The sequence below is a fragment of the Balaenoptera musculus genome, chromosome 3 (genome assembly GCF_009873245.2).
Source record: "Balaenoptera musculus isolate JJ_BM4_2016_0621 chromosome 3, mBalMus1.pri.v3, whole genome shotgun sequence".
Classification (NCBI taxonomy): domain Eukaryota; kingdom Metazoa; phylum Chordata; class Mammalia; order Artiodactyla; family Balaenopteridae; genus Balaenoptera; species Balaenoptera musculus.
Window position 1 is genome coordinate 143,859,470 of NC_045787.1, and position 13,175 is coordinate 143,872,644.

Sequence of the window (13,175 nt, forward strand, 5' to 3'; positions counted from 1 at the left end):
TATACTTCAATAAAGATGCTTAAAAAAAAAAAAAAATGAAAAACTGGCGAAAAAAAAAAATGGTTAGAATCAACTTTTTCAGAACTCTGGAAATTAAACAGTCTAGCAGAAATCTGGGGAGCATTTATTCAAGAAAAACAAATGAAAGTCAACAAGAACACAAGCTTTGCAGCATTTTAACTTGCCTTGTTCCATCCCCACTCTCCAGCTTCAGAGTATGCTTGAAAGCTAATAGTCCCAAATCATGGTAAAAACCAGCATCCTGGAACCCACTGGAGGAGGTATTATGGGGTTGGAGCTACTTCAAAGCCCCATTCTCAAAGAATTGTCATTACTTGACATGTCTGGTAGTTCTCTGGAAGATCTCACTGGAAAGGGTGTATTTGTTTGACCTGAGTCAGAACTCACCCAGTTTCTCCTTATGGGCATTTGTCAAAAAGAGTTACAAGCAATTGTTTAATTTCATGGTTGTCTGAGGTGGGTGATAACACAATGAACTAACAAAAAGCTTAAAAGGAGAACTTGGGGAATGAGATATCTGTATGGGGCTTTGAAAAGCTCTGACATATTCCTGAGAATCTAAATGGCCATGTGAATGCATGGTACTGTGTACAGAACAGGAAAGACCTGAGAAAGCCCTACACTCTCACCTCTGGCTGACCTTGAGGTTCTGTGCAAGCAGGAATTGAGAGAGAAAGTAGAGTTGTCAATTGCCTGGCTGAGTGTTCAAGGCATGCTCAAACATTCATACACAACTCCTTTGCAAAGACTGGGAGTCATATTGGTTCCTGGTGTTTTAAAGCAATCTCTGTCTAATCATTAGCTGACCACTAAGCTAACCAAGCAGTGTCTTCAGTGGCCACACTCAACAAAGAATACTGATTTTACAGAAATAGGTCAGAAAAGTCAGGAAACAAACTAACAACAATAACCACAACAAACAGCAACAACAACAAACCCCAGGGGGGAGAAAGAATCTGATTTCCAGAGTTGCCATATTATATTCCTTAAAATGTCCCGTTTTCAATAAAAAAATTATGAGATATATAAAGAAATAAGAAAGCATGACCTATATACAGGAACAAAAATAAAAAGCAATCAGGCAATTCCTACCACATAACCCAGGAACTCCTCTTAAATATGAACCCAAGAGAAATGAAAACATACAGCTTCACAAAGACTTACATTTAAATATTTATACCTTTTTTCATATCAGCCAAAACTATAAACAACTTAAGAGTTCATCAACTGATGAATTAAACAAATTGTGGCATATGCATACAACAGAATACTACTCAGCAATGTACAGGAATGAATACAGTACTGATACATGATCATACCCACCCTCCAGGCTTATCAGCTTCTTTCAGGATCTTGAGCATGCACTAGTAATCCAGGGCTTTGCACGTGCTGTCCCCTTTGCTAGATACCCTCCCACGTACCTTCACATGGCTGGGTCATTCTCATGCTTCAGGACTCGGATAAATGCCACCTCCTCCAAAAGACCCTCCTTGACCACCCCCAAAGTGGCTCTCCTTGGTTATTTGCCTCTGCCCCTAGTTTGTCTCACTCATTCCACCTATTAACAATTCTTTGCATTCTGTGGTCTAGTTACTTCTTTTTGCCTGACTGCAGGACAAAAGTTACCAGCCATGTCAATAATAGTTCAGTGTTTTATTTTTCATTGTTGGGACATGAGGAGATAAAGCGCTGGAATTTGTTCTTATTAAAAAGTAATACAGGGACTTCCCTGGCGGTCCAGTGGTTAAGACTCCACACTCCCAATGCAGGAGGCACGGGTTTGATCCCTGGTTGGAGAACTAAGATCCCACATGCCGCACAATGCGGCCTTAAAAAAAAAAAAAGTAATACACATCACTTTTTTTCTCTAAACCTGTCTCAAGCACTTTTTCATCCCCACCAGTACTAACTTTCCAAATTAAATTAAAAGTTTCTAAGGGTAGGTGTCAGATTTATTTACTTCCAAATGGACTCCCTAGACTCACTTGGTTTAATTTGACCAGGTACAAAAGCCCTACCTACCCCCAAATTGCTCAACTTATCTGCTACTATGTCAGAGTATCAGAATCCCCAACATTAGAGAACTTTGTTGGGTTCAAGATATAAATATCACTAGAAGCACAAACTACTACATATGAAATGAATTAGATATAAGGATGTAATGTACAGTACAGGAAATACAACCAATATTTTATAACTTAAATGGAGTGTAATCTATAAAAATATTGAATCACTATGTTGTACACCTGAATCTAATATAACGTTGTAAATCAACTACACTTTAATTTTTAAAAAATTGCTAGAAGGCCCGTGTGGAAATACAAGTATATTCTCTGGGTATATAAAATATTGTCATGTAGGTATAATTATTAAGAGCACTCTTTTACTCTTAAAAGTGTCCTGGTTTTCATCAATGAAACAAAAAAAGACAACCTATGGAATGGGAGAAAATATTTGCAAACCATGTGACTGACAGGGGTTAATATCCAAAATATACAAACTGCTCATGCAACTCAGTATCAAAAAAACAAACAACCCAATCGAAAAATGGGCAGAAGACCTAAATAGACATTCTTCCGAAGAAGACATACAGATGGCTGACAGACATATGAAAAGATGCTCCACATCACTAATTATTAGAGAAATGCAAATCAAAACCATAATGATCGCCTCACACTGGTCAGAATGGCTATCATCAAAAAGTCTACAAATAATAAATGCTGGAGAGGGTGTGGAGAAAAGGGAACCCTCCTACACTGTTGGTGGGATGAAAATGGTGTAGCCACTATGAAAAATAGTATGGAGGTTTCTTGGAAAACTAAAAATAGAGCTACCATATGATCCAACAATCCTTCTTCTGGGTATTTATCCAGAAGAAATGAAAACTCTAATTTGAAAAGATGCATGCACCCCAGTGTTCATAGCAGCACTATTTACAATAGCCAAGTCATGGAAACAACCCAAGTGCCCATCAACAGACGACTGGATTAAAAAGATGTGTTATATATATATACAATGGGATATTACTCAGCTATAAAAAATAATGAAATAATACCATTTGCAACAACATGGATGAACTTAGAGAATATCATACTTAGTGAAGTAAGGCAAAGACAAATACTATATGATATCACTTACACGTGGAATCTAAAAATAATGCAAATGAATCTATACACAAAATAGAAACAGACTCATAGAGATAGAAAACAAACATGGTTACCAAAGGGGAGAAGAAGGGACAAATTAGGAGTATGGGATTAACAGATATAAACTACTATACATAAAATAGATAAGCAACAAGGATTTACAGTATAACACAGGGGATTATATTCAATATCTTGTAATAACTTATAATGGAATACAATCTTAAAAAATAATCACTTTGCTGTACACTTGAAACTAACACAGTATCGTAAATCAACTATACCGCAATTTTTCTAAAAAAACTGTCCTGGTTTGGACACTAAATTCTATGCGCATCCAACCCAGCAGGAAACCTCATTGACACAGGGGCACATAGGAGAGGTAAGTTGTGGTGGGGGCTGACAGACAGGTGGCTAGCAGTTAAGACAGGTGCATAAAGACAACAGGAGGTGCCAGGGATGCAGGCAGGCACAGGAATGGCAAATGGTGGGCAATACAAGGGAACAGGAGACCTAAGACAAAATCTGCTCCTTTACAACTTCATCAGGTACCAACTCAGCCTGCAACACTCAAAAACACGTTCACCTTTCCTTGGGGCAAAGGGGATTAGCACAAGTCTCATCCAGAGGAAAATTAATACATGTTCACAATTTATGTTCAACCCAGAATCTTTGTTTATTCTGGAAAAGGACTTAGAAGCTTCTCTTTCAACACTTTAATCCTTTGGCCTAATCATCTTCCAGCAATGGCTGAAACAGTGTACAGGGTAAGTGCTGAGGGAGGCCTGAAGGGGAAATCCTTCGTGAGTCTGGCAAGCAGTCAGATTCAGTACCAAATGCTGGCTAGACAGTGCCAGTTTCTCAGTCCCTCTGGGAATGTTACTGCAATTCCCACTAATGCCTACTTCAAGGTTCCCTGGCCTGACAAGCTCACTGTTAGCATCTATTAAGCAGGGCTGGCCTGTGGAGAAAAACTCCTTTTCAGACTTATATTTCCCCTAAGCCTGGAAAACAATCTTCTTCTTGCTGTGACCTCCGCCCATGACTATTGGCAGGAGGTGTAAAACCCAGGGCCCATCACCCAGAGAAACATTTCCAGGTGTTTGTATTCAAGGTCTGCCACAGAAAGGCCGAATTTACTTTTTTGCTCCATTCTCCACCATAAGCCAAAAATGCAAAAGGCAATCCCACCCCTGAGCTGTGTCACACCCATGCTCACCATATACCATGCAAAGGGGCAGAAAAAAAATCATGGTCTTCATGAACTGTAGAAACTCGTACCCAGAATATGGCCACTTGGCAACTTTTTGGGTCCCCTCACTTTTTCCACCCCAGCTGGGTTCTTCCTCAGAATTGTTTTCTAAGTGGCAGCTTGTGTTTATTCTACTGGGGTTTTGGAGAACATAGGAAAAGGAAAAATCAACAAAGTGTAGTTAGGCACATGGAAAACCATATGCTTCATAAAACTGCATATGTGCTGTGTTTAAGATGTAAAGAAAGATATGCAAAAATAAACACCTGCCAACTTCAGAATCTACCTAGATTCGAAAATTCAAAAAGCCTATGTCCATATGCAAAATATACAGCATGCTTTAAATTTCACAGATTATTAAAGCTGAAAGAGCTCATTCAAGGGTTGCAAATTCAAACTCCCATGGGGACCAGGAAGGTAATACAAATGAGTGAAGTGGGCCAGGTGGGGCCTTGGGAACTGGGAGGCGGGGGTGCTGCCTAAACAGGTGAGTTCTCCTGACTTTTTCAATGTTGTTCAGTCATTCAGATTTATTTTAAAATACTGTGGACTTCCCTGGTGGTCCAGTGGTTAAGACACCAGGCTCCCAATGTAGGGGGCCCAGGTTTGATCTCTGGTCAGGGAACTAGATTCCCCCATGCCACAACTAAGAGCCCGCATGCTGCAAGGAAGATCCCGCGTGTAGCAGTGAAGATCCCATGTGCCACAACTAAGACCTGGTGCAGCCAAGTAAATAAATAAATATTTTAAAAAATATATTGTATTGGCCAAACAATACACATATGCATTAAGATTTGACCCATGGACTTCCAGCTTGAGACATCTATTCTAGAAAGATTTCATAATTAATGAATAGATAATGTGATGTAAAGAAAGATATCTTCTCAGAGTCCCATGGATTGTGAATTCCAGATGTGTCACCAAGGCTCAGTTCTTCTAATTCTCACCCTGATACTCTTTCTCCTCATTCTGATATTGTATGACCTGCTAAACACAAGAGGTTTCACATACAGGTCAATTTCACATGGTCAATTTCACTGTGTGTTTGTCCTGGTTATTTTTCATTTGCCAGTCAAGATCCATTCTGCATCCTTCTTTACCTTGTATCACTGTGTCTCAGGAGGGTGACTTATATAACCTATGTCAATGGGCTCCTTTGTCCTCTGGTTTTTAGTTGAGTTAAGCCAATGGGAGGCCCCAACAGGAGCTCAGAGGGAAGGTAAGAGGAAATTGTTGTGTTTCTCTCCACTAAAAGCTCCTATCAGGCAGCACACTCCACGGAGCTTATTTATTTAGCTTATCTGGGTTTCAGTAACCACACCCTCTCCTTGCCCCTTCAGGCTTAGGGGTGGTAATGGCTCCTCATTACTGTTAGGTTCAGGGTACTGCATCCTTCCTTGCTGGGTTCCCCAAACTCTGTCTACAAGTTTATAAATGGTCCCTTTATTAAAATCTCTTCAATTACCAGCTGAAACAGTGTGACCAACCATCCTGGTTTGCCAGAGACTCTATTAGCAGTGAAAAATCTCATGTCCTGGGAAGTCCCTCAGGCCTGGGCAAAGCGAGACAGTTGGCCAACCTATGTACAAGTTCTATCTGTATATTTCTTTAAAATCTTCTGCTTCTTTTATCATACTATTCCTTCTCTCACATCTTTAAGCATTTCAAATATACTTATTTTACAGTCTCTTATATTTATGTCTATTATTTCTGATTCTTGGGGCACTAATTATCCTTTTGCTGCACCTGCTGGCTCTCTCTCACAGTGGTTAATTTTCTTTTGTGAGTTCTTTGTGCCTTGAGTTGTAAAAATGTCCCAAATAAAACAGTTTTACAATTGCTTGGATTGTATCCTATGTGTCTAATTGACCTGCGCAGTTTGTGCTAACTTATCAGCAGTACACATTTGGATACCATACCCATTTGTGGCACAGACCTGGGGTTTTACTTTCTTGGATGTAACTTTTTTTCTTATTTTAAACCAGGGCCCTAGACAAGCTGCAAGCTTTCTTCTTTCCTAGATGCAAATGTAGAGTTGTTACAGTTGCCATTCCATGGGAAGTACAACTTGTCAAGGTTCCCGGCTTTATGCCGAAGCTTAGTTCTAGTTTTCCTACCTAGTGAGGGCTTGAGGTCACATCTCCTATACCTCTAGTGGGTGTCAGGTCCCCAACCCTCAGGTCTTAAAGCCTATATCTGGGTCAGAAATTTTGCTGAAATGTCAGCCCTCCATTATTGTCCTGGCTTTGATCTGTATCTTCATTTATTGCACCTGGAGATTTTTCTGTCTTTCGTGCCAGATGTTTTATAAAATTCTATTTTTTTATTCAGTCTTTCTATGAATTTGCTCTGTCATACTGTCAGAACCAAAGACCACTTGGAAATACTGGAGTTCATACCCAGCATAAACTGGAGAAAGGCTTATGTGGTTCTGCTTCCATGCTTGCAGGGTCAGTGACGGAATTCAGCTGACAACTTGAGGCCAAAATGCAGCAAGTCTGGGGTATCTAACCAAGTGTGAGGCACTGCTGAGGTTATACTGGTCTCACTTAAGGTGAATGGCACCATGAGGCAAGGTGGAAATGAAATATTCATTGCCCATTCAATATTACCTAATTTGTGTGTCCAAGTGTTGACAAAAGAGAAGCCTTTGCCATCTACTTTATGAGTAATTGTAAATTAACATGCAACCCTGCACCCATTCTGGTGAGAAGAGAATAACTTAGATTTGCCAACTGTTTGATAACATGGCCTGGTTTCAACTGCAGATGTCACCCATCCTGTTTCCAACTGTTGGAAATTCAGCGGAATAGAGAGACTTCCTAAGAGAAGCGATTTTGTATAACATGATAGAACCTGGAATCTAAAAATCTTAAATAATCAAAATTAAAAGAAATTTTAAAGATGAGGCCCAACTTGTATTTCAGGTTTAGACATTCCTTCAAACTCTTCCAAGCATGTTTACAGCACAGCCAAACACAGTCATTTTGCTCCTGCAGTTATTATCTTGTTATGCGGCTTGCTGGCTTTTTTTTTCACTTGAGAAGTTGTACTGAACAGATCCTGGAATGCTTGATAGCTATACAGATCTGGCAGGCAGGACTAGAGTGCTGCATCCATCAGCATGACCTAGGGCCCAAAGATTCTTCATTTGCTTAAAACATTGGGCCCTGAGGTTCCCTGGGGCTCAGTTAGAAAGGAACTGCTCAGAGCTTTGACACTTAGCAAATGCCAACTTGAAGTTCCAGACATTCCTCCCAACAAGTAGGCTGTTGGCACAAAAACCAGGCCCCCACAGGACAAAGCAGGTGCCTCCGCCACTCCCCAGCCAGAGCGCTCTCTATGGGGGATTCAGCTCAAGTCAAGAGCTAAGAGTGGGAGGTCATCTCTATGAATCTAATTTCTTCATTCAATAATAGGGGCAGGGGCCAATAGGAGAGGATACCAGAGGAGTAAGGCAATGTGTTGTGAGGCACACAGTAAAAGCATTACTATAATGGGAAAAGGAGGAAATAGTCATGATAAAACTAATACTGCTTACATCCTTTGCACTCCTTATCTTATTTAATCATCAACAAAAAAGCATGTTATGTCATATTCTGGGGCGCGCCATAGTTCAAACATAGTATTTATCTGTTCCTTGTGAGCTTTCTTAGGCCTGCTCCTTTCTCTTATAGTTTTAGGTTTTAATAAAAATACATACTGAATACTTCTTATATAAAAGCACTTGGTTAAGTGCTTCATATGCATACATTATCTTTTATCCTCACAATTCTATGTGGTATTATTGTCCTCATTTTATTGATAAGAAAACTGAGGCTAAAGGGAAGCTAAGTTACTAGCCCAAGGTCACACAAGTAGTAAATGGCAGAGGCCACATTCAAATCTAGACCATCTAATTTTAAAGTCTGAGCTCTCATTACTATGACCCTGGATCTCAAACATTAATGCATACCTTGGGAGTCTTTTAAGAAAGCAAATTTCAGGGACTTCCCTGGTGGTGCAGTGGTTAAGAATCCGCCTGCCAGTGCAGGGGACACAGGTTCGAGTCCTGGTCCAGGAAGATTCCACGTGCCACGGAGCAACTAAGCCCATGTACCACAACTACTGAGGCTGTGCTCTAGAGCCCGCAAGCCACAACTACTGAAGCCCGTGCGCCTAGAGCCCGTGCTCCGCAACAAGAGAAGCCACCGCAATGAGAAGCCTGCGCACCGCAACAAAGAGTAGCCCCCGCTCACCGCAACTAGAGAAACCCCATGTGCAGCAACAAAGACCCAACGCAGCCATAAATAAATAAATAAATAGATTTATTTTTTTAAAAAACTCACAAGATAGACCTTCCTTCTAGAGAAGCTGTAAAATGCACCCTAACCCTGTCTTCCATGTTTCCAGACCTCAGTAGGGCCCGGAGTCAAACAAAGAGTGTGCATTTGCCTAGGGTAGGGGGTTTCTAGAATTTTCCAGGACTCGCATTACTCTCCATCTCTTTAAAGAATGGGCTCACAAAAGAATGAAGTGATAGATATTTTCACCAAAGGATTTTCTTATCGAGTGGAGGAAAAGAACAGAACTCAGCAATCAGATGGGACATGGAAGAGTAGAACCAGTATCCCACAGGGGATGTGCTCCAGACATCCTGGTAGCAATTTACCTCCCGTTAACACCCCACAGTTGGAAAAGAGCAAAAAAGCAGTCACGCAAAGGGCCTGCTGTGAGGTAGCACTTCTGACACATGGCCTTCCCGAGGGGAATGAATTTCCACTTGGTCTCATTCCTCATTATTGGTCTTCCCACCTTAGGCCTGGTGTTTCTCCATCAGCGACAAAGTTGGTTGCACCCTATAGCTGGCCTCAGTGCTTCCCTAACCCAGTGCTTCCATTTGAGGAAAAAGAAATTAAAAAGCTTTTGAAATGAGTAACTCTAAAAGTAACTCATTTTTGTCCTAATGCGTAAGTAGGGTATTTGAGAGTTGAATGGAAAACTTCCTTTTCAGAGCCCTTCCCAGGCTCAGGAACAAGTTATTCCAAAGCCATCACGGGCAACTGCCTCAGCAGAGAGACAAAAACAGAAGAAACTATTGCTATAATTACGACTAATTACAATCTCATGATTCCATTTAATCTTCACGTAAGAAGTTCACCAATTGGAGAATGCCATTGATCCTCTATGCCTGAGCCAATTAGTTATTTTGGTCCAATCCAAAATGACTGCCCAGCCTTTGCCAGAATGAAACTGTGTTCAGAATTTTATTTTTACAGCTTTAAGGCATCCCAGAGTTTAACAGGACATTGGAAACCATCCATTTGTGACACATCTGCTCCAACAAGATCGGCATATTTCAAACATCATTAAGAAGTTATATTTCAAACACCATTAAGAAGTTAATACTGAAACCCATTCTAACTTTCTCTCCGATGACAAGTTGTTTTTTAACGTTCAAGTGTTTAGATTTTTTTTAGAAAAATGGAAATGATTCTTTAATACCTTCGAATTTTGGTCCAGATAGTCTAGGAAGAAAGAGATTATAAGTAACATCTCAATTTTGGGCACCTCATTAGTCAGGGGGATTGGGTTTCTGATGACTGCTCTTCTAATTGACTAGCAGTGGACTGGTGCTCTCTGGGGTGTTGGAGAATTCCATGAATCCTGCTTCCAGCCCTCCAGAGTTTACAGAGGCTGCAGTCTTTCACTGCCTGCAGTATCCCTGAGCCTCAAGAAATCATGGGAGGCAGTGGGCCTCTGCCATTTTACCTATGCTGTAATCTGAAGTGAGTTATTTATCCCCTCAGACACTCCACTTTCTCGAGGTATAAAATGAATAAAACACTACCTGCCCAAAAATTTGATGGGAGACTGAGAGGTACAGTATGTACTGTTCCAGGGCTGGGCACAGAGTCAGTGCCCAAACAAAACTGTTTATTTGTTTATTCAACCAAAAGTTAAGCACAAGAGTGAGTGCACAATATACAGGCTCTGCTTTCCTGTCTGTTATGGTCTGGTAGATAAAACAGGTATGAGTCAAATAATTACTCAATTTAATTTTTAAAAAGAGATAAAACAATAAAAAAGGAGAATTTAAAGCAGAGGAACTGCTAGTTAGGTGGGGATAGGGACAGGGAAAGGGAAGGGCAGGGGGAGGGGGAGGGGTGAGTTAGGGAAGATTGAGGAAGTAACACTAGAACCAAGATATGAAAGATGGGGGTGCTGAGAGGGAGCCTGTGGGGGTCAGAATCAGGGAAGGAGGACCTCAGAGAGAACAAGGAGGAAGCATGGCAGAGATGGGGCTGAAATTAGTCACAGGCAATTTCACATAAATTATTACCATGCTTTCTTCAGTGAAGCCTTTGATTTAAATGACAAAATTTTACAAGTATGTCTTAGGAACAAACTTTTAACCTTGTTATGAAATAATTTATTGACAGGAATACTTCATGATCCATTTCACTAATTTCTCTGAAAAACTGCCTAATTTATGTGAAAGAGAAAAAAGGGGGAAACGATATAAAGTTACACAGCTACATGATTACATGCAGCAGAAAGATAATATAAAATCAATGCATTATAATTTATCACAAATTATAAGGAGTGGACTTGGAGTTGATGCATGATCTGAGATAGAGGCTCACTGCTGGTTGTGTTAGCCTAAGCAAGTCATTTACAGTTGTCCCTTGGTATCAATAGGAGATTGGTTCCAGGACCTCCCCGATCCCCATATCAAAATCCAAGGATGCTCAACCCCTGACATAAAATGGCACAGTATTTGCGGATATCCTACACACATCCTCCCGTACACTTTAAATTATCTCTAAATTACTTATAATACCTAGTACAATGTAAATGCTATATAAACAGCTGTAAATAAAATACAAATGCTATGTAAATTCAAGTTTTGCTTTTGGGAACTTTCTGGAATTTTTTTTTCAAATATTTTTGATCCGTAGTTGGTTGAATCCGAGGATTTGGAACCTGTGGATATGGAGGGTGACTGTACTTAGGGTTTTCTCTGTGCCATACACTGTGCTAAGTGCTTACATGACATGTATCATTGAATTTTCACAACCCAGTAAGCTACCAAATGTCCTCCTCCTCCTCATCATTATCATCATCTGCCCTTTACAGAAGGAGAGACAAGCTTAGAAAAATGAACTAGCATGCCCAATATTACATAGGTAGTAAATAACAAAGTTCATATTTTAATCCTAGCAACTAGCTCCCAAATCTGCACTCTTAAAACCGCAGTACAAATCATTTGCTCTGTCTAGACTGGAAGGTGGTTGTGAAGATGAAACAGTCATGAACATCCTTTGTAAAAAACCCCCACAAACCCCCACACCAAGGTAAGAGACCACTGGGATGAACACCTCTGCTCTCCTGCCGTGAAACCCAGACCCTTTCAGGTTCACTCCAACTTTATTCCAACTGTCCAGGCTGGGACTTCAGAAGACTTTTTCTTAGCAGGGTACTTCACCTGAGCCCAGGGGCCCATGGGTCCACTGAAACTATTTGCAAAGTATTACATGCATATCCACATGTGTATTTTTCATATGGTTGGTTACGCAAAATGTTTATGAACTTCTGGGAAGAGGAACATTCTCACTAAATTCCGATTCAATGAAGTTGATTCAGGACAATAAAGGACGGGGAGTTAAGGAGAGATTTTTAATTCTCTCCTGGAATCACCTGCTCTCTAAATACTTGAGGTGGGCCTATAATGTGTGAATCCAGAGGTCTAGCCATAGTGGGGCTCCTTTAAAAATTACTCTTGTTTACTCACTTTCCAAAAAAAGTCCTTACTTCTCTATATAAATTTGCATATTTAGGAGTTAAGTAAACTTGCAAGAAAAAAAAGTCTGAAACACATTAAACTCTGAACTATCTAAATCCTTCAAAATTCTGCACAGTCTGTGCCACTGTATATTAAAATTACTTTAGCAGAGTTGCAATCATACATTCCCCTGTGCACTGGGTTTCCCCAGTGCTATTTCACATAAACATTTTCCTGTATTGGCATAGCCCACACACTTGTGATTTTAATAACGTGAGAGAATCCCATTCTATTAACATATATTGAAAGCATTTAAATTTTAAAAAGAAAGAAACCCTCAATTTTAGATTCGCAAATCCCTGATTTTCACTTTAAGATTAAAAAAACTGATATAGAAAATGCTAGTAATGTATAATGTAATGATTTCAGAGTATGGGCTTTGGAATCCAACAGACCTGTATTGGAATCCCATTTCTGCCTCTTACAAGCTATGTGACCTTGAGTGAGTCACTTAAGCTCTCTGAGCCCCAGTTTCCTCATTGTAAAATGGGGATAATAGCAATATCTCCCTCTTCAAAACTGTTGCAAGATTAAGCTACATAATATACTTAAAATGCTTTACAGAGTGCCTGGTACATGCTAAAAGATTGGTAAGTGATAGCTATGGGCATAATAGACAGAAAATAGAGAACAGGACCCACCCAGAGTATTTTCTTTAGGAGGGGTGAATACATATTTTTCCAAGGTCATAAGGAAAGGAACTCTCGGGAAATAAGAAAGAGATGAATTGGCCACATGTTGCTATAGATTTACTGGGCTATTCCAAGTTTGGGTGCCTGAAACGAACATTTTCAGCCCTAAAATAAGGATGGCAACTTAGGGCTGGTGAGCATGAATAAACATAGCCAGAGAATAAATATACCCAGCGTGTCCCTGGCACAGTGCCTCTGTTCAGCCTCACTGCTCCCCACCTCCCTACAAAGCAAAACCTTCC